General features: G+C 40.7%; 1 protein-coding gene across 8 annotated transcripts in view; it reads left to right on the top strand.

Annotated features, from left to right (window-relative positions):
* LOC141107939 (leucine-rich repeat and fibronectin type III domain-containing protein 1-like protein) overlaps positions 1-12579 on the top strand; it is a 920596-nt gene that overhangs the window by 438446 nt on the left and 469571 nt on the right. The window lies entirely within an intron of this gene.

Raw genomic sequence — 12579 nt, forward strand, 5'->3', positions numbered from 1 at the left:
GAGTGTGACCCAGAGTGATTTGGCGAGCTCCCCTCCCTCCCACACTGTCGCAGCACTTTTATGTGGTTTGTCACCCTTGGATCAAGGGGGGACTTTTAATGTTTTTTATTTAGTGTACTCGCTCAAGTTCTATGACTGAGCGAGATATTGATTGATATTTTTAAAGTTTTAAAATTTTTGATTTATTTATGAATTTAAGAAAGTAAAATTAATTAATGTATTTATTTATACCAATAAAGGTGCAGCGGCCATTTGTATTACCAAAAAATAAAAAATAAAAAAAAAATAATAAAAAAAATAAGATATAATAAATATATAAATAAATATATAAATAAATAATAAATAATAATAAATAAATATAAATAAATAAATAATAAATTTCATTTTCTAGCGATTTACAGTACTTTCACATTCTTTTGCATCTCATCTCCTTATTTCAAGCACAGCAATAAATAAACTTATAGGATTGTAACTCTTCCCTGCTCTATTCTTAAATACTTGACACTAGACAATATCCACTACTTAATGTAATCAATTTTTCATGAAATTGTTTCTCCCTTCTTGTAACGTCCTCTGTGAACTTCTCCTTTTTTCCCCTTATTTTCAATTGTTTGGCATGAGCAGTGCATGCTAGTTGTGCTCTTGTGCGCTTTTCTATGCACAAAACAAATCCCATAGTCCATAATCAATTTCGGGATGGAGGAAGGTGGTCTATGTTTCTACATACAGTGGTACCATGGACAACAAAGGTAGCTACCCTCTAACAGGAATTCAGACCACAAAAAAAAGGGGTTTTCAGGAGGCTAAGAGCAATAGAAGGCACAGTTTTGGGTTAAGAGTACATACTTGGTTAGATTTTTTATTTTTTTAAACCAGAGTTTAAGGTCACTTTAACTAAAGCAAAAATGTTTCAATATACACCTTTAAACTATTGTGCATATACTAAAGTACATGCAAAATGAAGTGACGGTAGCTTGAAGTATCGTGAACATGTGAAATTAATTGGGATGTTTTTGTGGCCATTGCCTACTGATAACAGTATTGGAGGTTTTGGTGGGGCTTGGCATAGCTCCTGTTAGTTACCTTAAAATATCTTTAAGAAGATAAATAAATGACAGCGTGAAAAAAATTATCTTTCACTGATGTTTGTTTTCATAAAAAAATACCATGGTACAATTCATTTCTGAGTAATCTGCAGCTTTTTAAAGGAAACCTAATCTCATACTTGTTTTTCCACAGCCATCTACATAGAACTGCCAAACAAAGATCTATAGTACTTACAGGTATAGTTACTGCAAAAAAGTCAAAAGGCTTGTATTTAAAATCAGGCTAAAGTGCCACATGTTTATTAAGACTCTGGCGATACTCCTTCAAAAAAAAAAAACTAAATAATATAATAGTTTAGCTGTCAATGCATATTCATTTTATCTGCTATTCAGTAACAGCAGAGGAAAAACCACATTATACATCATCTTCCTGTGTTTAACTGGTATAGGCGTATAGATTTTTTTTTTTTTTTTAATGAAGGTGTTGGGCTGCTTTCACAGCTCATTTTTATATGCAAAGCTGTTGCTTTTTATCTTCTACCAATAATCCTTTAATCTTCTGGTGCTCGGCTAGTTTTCATAATACAATAATTGAGTGGCGTGGCCTAACAACAAAGAATTTTTGTGACATCACAGGATAGTCATGGTCTAAGTTACTAGGGTTTATAAAATACAAAATTTGAAGGAAATAAGGCTATAGTGGGGTTTTTTTTAGGTATCATCTAGGTTCATTATAGGCAAATGTACCTGCTTCTATTCAAACCTCCCATCAGAAAAAAAAACACAAAGAAAGCATGGAAGCTTGTATTCATCAGTCAGTATATCCCTATTTCCTGCCTTAAGGCTATCCATTTTAGTTTTATCGTATTGTCTCCTTACTGCTATGCACAGACATGATTAGATAGTATAAGAATGGAAAATATGGGTGCAGGATATAGCTGGATGTTTACACTCCTCTTGAGACAGGTTACATTTAATGAGTCCTCTATCACATAAATGCTGGAAGCAGGACAGATCAATACTATCTCAGCTGGCAATCTTGTAGTTTCAGGTCATCAATTATTTCAGCACCATGGACAGAGTGGACATAGGAAAATGAAATGGCTTATGTGCTGTCCATGGTGCTGAACCATTTCACAGTTCTCATCTGTATGCTTGGTAACAGAGAATTCCTCTGTGTTAGGAATCAATTGAGTCTGAAAAAATGAATATTGATACCTGTTTTTTTTGGCTGAGTAGAGTAGAAATGGGCTTCCTTTTGGCACTCATGGACCTATATCTACTGTCCACCTTCATTTATTTTAGTTTAGGCTTTTTCGTTTTTATCCTGAAGTGCTGATTTCTTCATATGTATTGCCTATGTACATTCAATATAAAGGAGATAACACTTATACTATCAGATTGCAAAATACATGGTCTGATTGGTCTGTTAGATTGTAGAGTGCACTGGGCATCATGGTCCAAGTCTGGTGAATACTGGACTGCATGGTCATATTTAGACACTAACAGAGAAGTGGTGGTAAGATTATGAAAACCAAGATTTATCAGACTAATGCTGGGTAACCAGCAGGCTAAAGGGAAAAAAACCTTAGATTGCCGTATTAACATATCCAATGTTAGTGTGGTGACCTTCATGCTGAGCTATTGTGTCCTGACAGGGGACTGCCCCCCACCAGAACACAGTGGTCAGTGCTCCCTGCTGTTGGCTGTGAGCATTGATCGGATTCTGGTTGTCCACCATGCTCGTTCAACAGAAGCCAGTTGTGGGACCAGTTTCTGTCAGACGAGGAGCTGTACACACGTGTCAAATGTCGACCAGTTCCTGCTGAACTGACCATTTTTGGCCGTGTGTACCCAGTTTTAAAATCTATTTCTGTGGCATCAATTGGGCTTCAAGCTCTTTACAGTGGGGTTTAGATAATAAGTGATTTATATAAATAAGAGGCAGGGCTTTATATCACCTTCCAGATAAACTTTATTGCAGCTCCTAACTTTGGAGGGATTGTGCTTCCTTTGGAAGAATATGCAACTGTTCCCTTTTATCTCCATTTCCCCCTCCTTTTTAGTCTGATTTATATGCCAATATAACAAAATGTTTTCCAAACATGTTATATTACTGTAAACCATTTTATTCAGCCTCTAAATTATTTCATATTTTTCTTTTGAAAAACCAAAAGAACAAATGCAGAAAATACTAAAGTAGTATCTAGTAGTAGTTAGTCACATTCAACTGAACTTGTTCTGCAATGTTTAAGTCCTTCTGTAGCCTATCCAAACCATTTCTTTAGTTCAAATGTAATGGAAGAAGTGGCTTGGACAAGCTGCAAAGCATCTTCAACATTCCAGAGCAAGTCCAGTTGAATGTGCTTAACTACTACTAGACACACTATATTATCAAAAATATCGGGACGCCTGCCTTTACACGCACATGAACTTTAATGGTACCCTAGTCTTAGTCTGTAGGGTTCAATACTGAGTTGGTCCACCCTTTGCAGCTTTAACAGATTCAACTCTTCTGGGAAGGCTGTCCACAGGCTTAGGAGTTTGATGTTGGATGAGAAGGCCTCGCTTGCAGTTTTGGCTCTAATTCATCCCAAAGGTGTTCTATTGGGTTGCGGTCAGGACTCTGTGCAGGCCAGTCAAGTTCCTCCACCCCAAACTTGCTCATCCATGTAATCCCTTGTCCACATCAGTGTCTGACTTCACAAATGTGCTTTTGGAAGAATGGTCAAACATTCCCATAGACACACTACTAAACCTTGTGGACAGCCTTCCCAGAAGTGTTATAGCTGCATAGGGTGGGCCAACTCAATATTGAACCCTACAGACTAATGCTGCGTACAGACGATTGGACATTCCGACAACAAAACCGTGGATTTTTTACCTTCGGATGTTGGCTCAAACTTGTCTTGCATACACACAGTCACACAAATGTTGGCGGAAATTCCGAACATCCAGAACGCAGTGACGTACAACACATATGACGGGACTAGAAAAAGGAAGTTCAATAGCCAGTGCGGCTCTTCTGCTTAATTCCGAGCATGCGCGGAATTTTGTGCGTCGGAATTGTGTACACACGATCAGCATTTCTGACAACGGATTTTGTTGTCGGAAAATTTGAGATCCAGCTCTCAAATTTTTGTTGTCAGAAATTCCGACAGAAAATGTCCAAAAGAGCCTACACGCGGTTGGAATTTCCAATGATAAGCTCACATCGAACATTTGTTGTTGGAAATTCTGATCATCTGTACGCGGCATAAGACTGGGATGCCATTAAAGTTCATGTAAAGGCAGGTGTCACAATACTTTTGGTGTATATCACGACCCGCAAAAGTAAGAACCTTCACGGACAACAAAAGCAGTAATAAAAAATACACTTGTTGGCTTATTTATTTTTTTGCTTGATCATTTTTCCTGGACTATGAGACTGGGCTGTGACAGTGGAATGTTTTTTTGCATACACCGTTTCTAAGTGCTCCTCTCTTCCCAAAGAGTTGGTAGGTAGGCTGGTAACACTGAAAAAAAGCAAGACTTCTTTTTTCATGATATTGTTTTTTCCAGCACTACAGATGCACTGCTTACAATGTCTTTATCTGCAGCTGTTCTGCATAATGGTGGCCATACACAAACACAGCTCTCACAGGGAACAGGTGGTGCCTATGCCCTTTCAGATCCCCTTACCAACAGGAGCATCATGTTTTTTTTTTTTTTATCTGTAGCTCGGACAGCTTTATGTAGTGATGCCCACTTGTTTGCCTTTCTGTGGCGTAAAAGAAAATATAGGTAAACAATCGCCGGTTGGACAATCTTTGCATGTGATAATGAGCACTAGGCTTGGAAGTGTTTGTCATATTCAGGAGTTAACCCCTTGATTGCCACATGCAGGGTTTAAATTTTTCACATCCCTGACAAACATCATTTAAGACTGCCCTTAGGACTGTACAAAATAGTTTACTTTCATATTGCTGAGTTGGTTAATCACTTGCTGGTAATCATTTCATATACAGCACACTGATTTGATTGGGCTGCAAATGAGTTGATTGCTGGCAAAAAAAAAAGGTAAATTGCTCATGAGCATGATATTAACAGTTTCCGTGTAGTTTGATCTTTACAAATCCCCATATGACTTTTGTTCAAAGATGTTTGTAATAAAAAAAAAAAAAAAAGGACAGTTTAGAAATATTGTTTTCCTCCTAACATAAGGTGACCAGGTTTTTAAAATGAAATCCGGGGACATATTTTTTTTTCATTGACAAATGATAAACTATTTTATAAGCATATTTTCCTCAAATGATATATGCAGTGTTTATGGAATGATTGTATGATGTATACGTTATTTTTCATATTTGTCCATGAGATTAAAAAAAAGGTTAGGGCAGTACAGTCACAGTATACGGCAGGTTAGGGCAGTACAGTCACAGTATGCGGCAGGTTAGGGCAGTACAGTCACAGTATACGGCAGGTTAGGGCAGTACAGTCACAGTATACGGCAGGTTAGGGCAGTACAGTCACAGTATGCGGCAGGTTAGGGCAGTACAGTCACAGTATACGGCAGGTTAGGGCAGTACAGTCACAGTATACGGCAGGTTAGGGCAGTACAGTCACAGTATATGGCAGGTTAGGGCAGTACAGTCACAGTATGCGGCAGGTTAGGGCAGTACAGTCACAGTATGCGGCAGGTTAGGGCAGTACAGTCACAGTATATGGCAGGTTAGGGCAGTACAGTCACAGTATGCGGCAGGTTAGGGCAGTACAGTCACAGTATACGGCAGGTTAGGGCAGTACAGTCACAGTATACGGCAGGTTAGGGCAGTACAGTCACAGTATACGGCAGGTTAGGGCAGTACAGTCACAGTATACGGCAGGTTAGGGCAGTACAGTCACAGTATACGGCAGGTTAGGGCATTACAGTCACAGTATACGGCAGGTTAGGGCAGTACAGTCACAGTATACGGCAGTACAGTCACAGTATACGGCAGTACAGTCACAGTATACGGCAGGTTAGGGCAGTACAGTCACAGTATACGGCAGGTTAGGGCAGTACAGTCACAGTATGCGGCAGGTTAGGGCAGTACAGTCACAGTATGCGGCAGGTTAGGGCAGTACAGTCACAGTATACGGCAGGTTAGGGCAGTACAGTCACAGTATACGGCAGGTTAGGGCATTACAGTCACAGTATACGGCAGGTTAGGGCATTACAGTCACAGTATACGGCAGGTTAGGGCAGTACAGTCACAGTATACGGCAGTACAGTCACAGTATACGGCAGGTTAGGGCAGTACAGTCACAGTAATATGGCAGGTTAGGGCAATACAGTGACAGTATAAGGCAGGTTAGGGCAGTATGAAGTGACAGTATATGGCAGGCTTGTTCAGTATGTAGTGACAGTATACGGCAGGCTCGTTCAGTATGAAGTGACAGTATATGGCAGGCTTGTTCAGTATGTAGTGACAGTATACGGCAGGCTCGTTCAGTATGTAGTGACAGTATACGGCAGGCTCGTTCAGTATGTAGTGACAGTATACGGCAGGCTCGTTCAGTATGTAGTGACAGTATACGGCAGGCTCGTTCAGTATGTAGTGACAGTATACGGCAGGCTCGTTCAGTATGTAGTGACAGTATACGGCAGGCTCGTTCAGTATGTAGTGACAGTATACGGCAGGCTCGTTCAGTATGTAGTGACACTATAAGGCAGGTTAGGGCAGTGTAGGGTGAAATAGTGACATGTTAGGTCTGTATGTAGTGACAGTGTGCTCATTCATTCTTACAGCATGGCAGGTGATGGAGATTCCCGGGCAGCTGTGCTCTCTCCTCCCCTTTCTTCTTTAGCTGCAGGATCAGCCTGAGGGGAGGAGTCTGTAGGAGGAGTGGAGGAGGTAGCCACACCCCGACCCCGCCCACTAACTCTGGCTGCCTCAAGAGATAGTGAACATCCCCGAGTGACATCATAAGCTGATTAGACAACAGGGGAGTGTTACAGACAGCCTCCCCCACACCGCTGGACTCTCAGCTATCCTGATCGACTTTTTACAAACTGCAAGGACAAGGAAGGTGCAGCCCCCCCCCCCATGGACCTGGTGCCCGCTCATTAAGAATAGTGTACTGGCTTAAAAGTGGCCCTGCCTGACGCCGCCCCTGCAATCCGGGGACAAATCCGGGGACAGATTTGAGTGTCCTCAGTCCGGGGACGTCTGGTCACCCTATCCTAACATTTACTTATATGTGGCATTTCTTTATCCTACATAGCACACACATGCACTGACCTATGGATTTGGATAAGATGGATAAGGAGGCAAAGTTGGAAAACAAGTATAACTGGGTGTTTTGCAGCTGTCTATAGCCATCTGTTGCTATATTGTGCCACGTTGTTGCCCAGGTTTGTTGAGATTACAATGACCAGCAAAATGGTCTCCAAGGTTATAGGTAACTCATTGTGTAGCTCTACAAAATGTCCATTGTTCACCTAAGCAATCATGAGTCCTTGCACACACAGCTTTTCAAAAACTTACCTATAAGTAAAAGTAAGAGGCAAACGAAGAATTGTTTCCCAGTAGACCTTGGAATCCTTAGGAAGGGTTTGCCCCAAACTACAGAATTCTGATTTAGGCTCGGTTTCCACTATTGCATCCCCAAAGTCGCGTGACTTTGCTGCAATTTTTTTGCTGCACCTTGAAGCAATGCCTGTGTATTCTTGAGGTCTATGGACCTCAAATTGCATCAAAGTGGGACCAAAGTAGTGCAGGGACTACTTTGAAGTCGCTGCGACTTGAGGTCGCACAGATATGAACGGTACTCATTGGAAATCATGGGGTACGACTTGTCATGCGACTTTTCAGTCCCAAATCGCATGAAAAGTCACGCTAGTGAAAACCGAGCCTAACCCAGCATGACCAAAAAAAATTTAAAAAAAGAATGACTAGGCTAGGCATTAATGACATAGCAGCTAATCTAAATGCAATATTCTGTACTATAGTATTCAGAGTATTAAACTACTGTAGAATGCAAAGAAGCAAACTGACCACACTGGGTGGTTGTGCTTCTATGTCTAGCGTGGTCAGTTTGAAATAAGAAAGTAGGGGAACTGGCAGGATCATCCGGAATTTCACATAAAGGAAATCCTGCACAGAGAACATTATACACTCACCACCACTTTATTAGGTACACCCTGCTAGTACTGGGTTGGACCCACTTTTGCATTCAGAACTGCTTTAATTCTTCATGGCATAGATTCAACAAGGTGTTGGAAACATTCCTCAGAATTTTGGTCCATATTGACATGATAGCATCACGCAGTTGCTGCAGATTTGTCGGCTGCACATCCATGATGCTAATCTCCTGTTCCACCACATCCCAAAAGTGCTCTATTGGATTTAGATCTGGTGACTGTGATGGCCATTGGAGTACAGTGACCTCATTGTCTTGTTCAAGAAACCAGTGCTGAGATGATTTGAGCTTTGTGACATGGTGCAGATAGGTACACTGTAGTCATAAAGGGATGGGCATGGTCAGCAACAATACTCAGATAGGCCGTGGTGTTTAAATGATGCTCAATTGGTACTAAGGGGTCCAAAGTGTGCCAAGAAAATGTCCCCAACACCATTACACCACCACCAGACGGAACCGTTGATACAAGGCAGGATAGAAGATCCATACTTCCATGTTGTTTATGTCAAATTCTGACCCTACAATCTGAATGTCGCAGCTGGAATGGAGACTCATCAGACCAGGCAACATTTTTCCAGTCTTCTATTGTCCAATTTTGGTGAGCCTGTGCGAATTGTAGCCTCAGTTTCCAGTTGTTACCTGACAGGAGTGACACGTGGTGTGGTCTTCTGCTGCAAGGTTCTGCATCATGGTTCGATGTGTTGTGCATTTGGAGATGGTATTCTGCATACCTTGGTTGTAACAAGTGGTTATTTCAGTTACTGTTGCCTTTCTATCATCTAAAACCAGTCTGCCCATTCACCTCTGACCTCAACAAGGCATTTTCATCCACACAACTGCCACTCACTGGATATTTTTTCTTTTTCAGGCCATTCTCTGTAAAACCTAGAGATGGTTGTGCATGAAAATCCCAGTAGATCAGCAGTTTTTGAAATACTCAGACCATCCCATCTGACCCCAAAAACCATGCCACGTTCAAAGTCACTTAAATTCTTCCCCATTCTGATGCTCGGTTTGAACTTCAGCAAGTCATCTTCACCACATCTGCCTAAATGCATTGAGTTGCTGCGATGTGATTGGCTGAATAACAATTTGTGTTACCAAGCAATTGAACGGGTGTGGCCAATGAGTGTTCTTTTTTTAATACAAATACAGTTGTGCTCATAAGTTTACATACCCTGACAGAATATATGATTTCTTGGCCATTTTTCAGAGAATGTGAATGATAACACAAACACTTTTTCTTTCACTCATGGTTCGTGTTTGGCTGAAGCCATTTATTATCAATCAACCGTGTTTACTCTTTTTAAATCATAATGACAACAGAAACTACCAAATGACCCTGATCAAAAGTTTACATACCCCAGTTCTTAATATTGTGTATTGCCCCCTTTTACATCAATGACAGCTTGAAGTCATTTGTGGTATTTGTGGATGAGGCTCTTTATCTTCTCAGATGGTAAAGTTGCCCATTCCTCTTGGCAAAAAGCTTTCAGTTCCTGTAAATTCTTGGGCTGTCTGGCATGAACTGCACGTTTGAGATCTCCCCAGAGTGGCTCAATGATATTGAGGTCAGGAGACTGAGATGGCCACTCCAGAACCTTCACTTTATTCTGCTGTAGCCAATGACAGGTCGACTTGGTATTGTGTTTTGGATCATTGTCACGCTGGAATGTCCAAGTGTGTCCCATGTGCAGCTTCCTGGTGGATGAATGCAAATGTTTCTCAAATATTTTTTGATAACATCCTGCATTCATCTTGCCATCAATTTTGACCAAATTTCCTGTGCCTTTGTAGCTCACACATCCCCAAAACATCATGCAATCCACCTCTGTGTTTTACAGTAGGAATGGTGTACCTTTCATCATGGGCCTTGTTGACTCCTCTCCAAATGAAGCGTTTATGGTTGTGGCCAAAAAGCTCAATTTTGGCCTCATCACTCCAAATGACTTTTTGCCAGAAGGTTTGAGGCTTGTCTCTGTGCTGTTTGGCGTATTGTGGCATTTGCATAGTAATGGCTTTCTTCTGGCGACTCGACCATACAGCCCATCTTTTTTCAAGTGCCTCCTTATTGTGCATCTTGAAACAGCCACACCACATGTTTTCAGAGAGTCCTGTATTTCACCTGAAGTTATTTGTGGGTTTTTCTTTGCATCCCGAACAATTTTCCTGGCAGTTGTGGCTGAAATTTTAGATGATCTACCTGACCGTGGTTTGGTTTCAACAGAACTCCTCATTTTCCACTTCTTGATTAGAGTGTGAACACTGCTGATTGGCATTCTCAATTCCTTGGATATCTTTTTATATCCCTTTCCTGTTTTATACAGTTCAACTACCTTTTCCCACAGATCCTTTGACAAATCTTTTGCTTTCCCCGTGACTCAGAAACGTCAGTGCAGCAATGGATGAAAGATGCAAGGGTCTTTCTGGAGTCCAGAAATTCATTGAACTTTTATACACACACTAATTATAAGCAAACAGACAACAGGTGAGGATGGTTACCTTTTAATAGCCATTCAAACCCCTTTTTGTCAACTTGTGTGCATGTTATCAGGCAAAAATCACCAGATACAAAAACCATGCCACTCCACGAAGACATTGATAGACGAAGCAAACGTAGAGTGAGACAAGGAAGCTGACGGTATCGCAATTTTGAGTGGTTGGAGCCCGTGTTGTGTAATACAACTGCAGCACCACCAGTGTCTGAGCTGAGCGTGTTTTCCTTAGTGCCAGATGGGCACTTGGAATATGTGAGTGGATCTTGTATTTTATTTTTCGAATGCCTGTCTTAATTAGAAGCATTTTTTTTATTGTCCTTCTCATTCATCGTGTATTCCATGGCGAGATACATATTGGACCGATTGAATACAGCAGAGCATAGCAGAGGCTATTGGAAGTTCATGATGCCAGCTGTTACGGTCTTTTAGTAAGATTGGTGAAGGAATCATTGTTTGAACACTGGTGGTATGTGGCTTGGTTAGCCTTCAGAGCATCATTATTTCCCCCCTCACTCACTATTTTTGGGACTTTCTAATATTATTTGAATATTTTTATATATAATATATATTAAAAAAAAAAGTTTACATATTTGTGATTTTATTTTTATTGTATTTTTCGGACTTAAACCAATTTAAAGTGGAGTTCCACCCAAAAATGGAACTTCCACTTTTTGGATTCCTCCCCCCCTCCGGTGTCACATTTGGCACCTTTCAGGGGGGAGGAGGGAGCAGATACCTGTCTAATGCAGGTATTTGCTCCCACTTCCTGGCATAGATCACTGCGGAGCTTGCGGTGACCTACGCCACTTCCGGCGCCTGCGCAATCCTCCACCGCTGTGTTCTGTGAGACACAGAACACAGTAGGGACCAGAGAGGACACGCAGCGTGACTCGCGCATGCACAGTAGGGAACCAGGAAGTGAAGCCGCATGGCTTCACTTCCTTATTCCCTTACCGAGGATGATGGCGGCGGCAGCAGCCGAGAGCCGAAGGACGGATCGGCTTTCGGCTGCCGACATCGCGGGCTCCCTGGACAGGTAAGTGTCCATGTATTAAAAGTCAGCAGCTGCAGTATTTGTAGCTGCTGGCTTTTAATATTTTTTTTTTTTTTAGTGAACCTCCGCTTTAACTCTTTTGATGATTGCATTGCAATTCCAGCACTTTATTATTGCTTATTTGCACAATTTTGTATCCATACATAATATGGTGTTTTGCACATTGTTGCATTTTTGCACTCTACTTTCTATTCATATAATAGGCTAATGCCATTTATTATTTTTTTTTTATATATACAATTTCGATCTTTCACAATTCATATTGTATTGATTTTCACTTTTTTTTTTTTTGCCTTTCAGCTATTGGGGTTTTTTTAAACACTGTTTTTTTTTTTGTTTTTTTTTTTTAATTTGTAGTATTTACACAATAAGGTATATAATTATTCACAAGATTACATATATGTTGTAGAATACTGTGAACCTGTGCTAATCTCGACTCTCATCCAAAATTACCAGGGTATGTAAACTTTTTAGATCAGGGTCATTTGGGTCGTTTCTGTTGTCGTTATGATTTAAAAAGAGTAAACACAGTTGATTAATAATAAATGGCTTCAGCCAAACACTAACCATGAGTGAAAGAAAAGTTTTTGTGTTATCATTCATATTCTGCCAGGGTATGTAAACTTATGAGCACAACTGTACATGTGGACATAGACACATATCAGACATATGAAATGTGAGGATAACATACACTTTATTTTGTATTTTATTTTTATACTGTAAATCCTCAATATTATTTTTGTATGCCACAGCATATTGCAGTGCATTATGATGTGTTACAGTGTGTCAGAACGTGCTGTGCTGCTCAAAAATGCAA

Source organism: Aquarana catesbeiana, linkage group LG09 (genome assembly GCF_042186555.1).
Source record: "Aquarana catesbeiana isolate 2022-GZ linkage group LG09, ASM4218655v1, whole genome shotgun sequence".
NCBI lineage: Eukaryota > Metazoa > Chordata > Amphibia > Anura > Ranidae > Aquarana > Aquarana catesbeiana.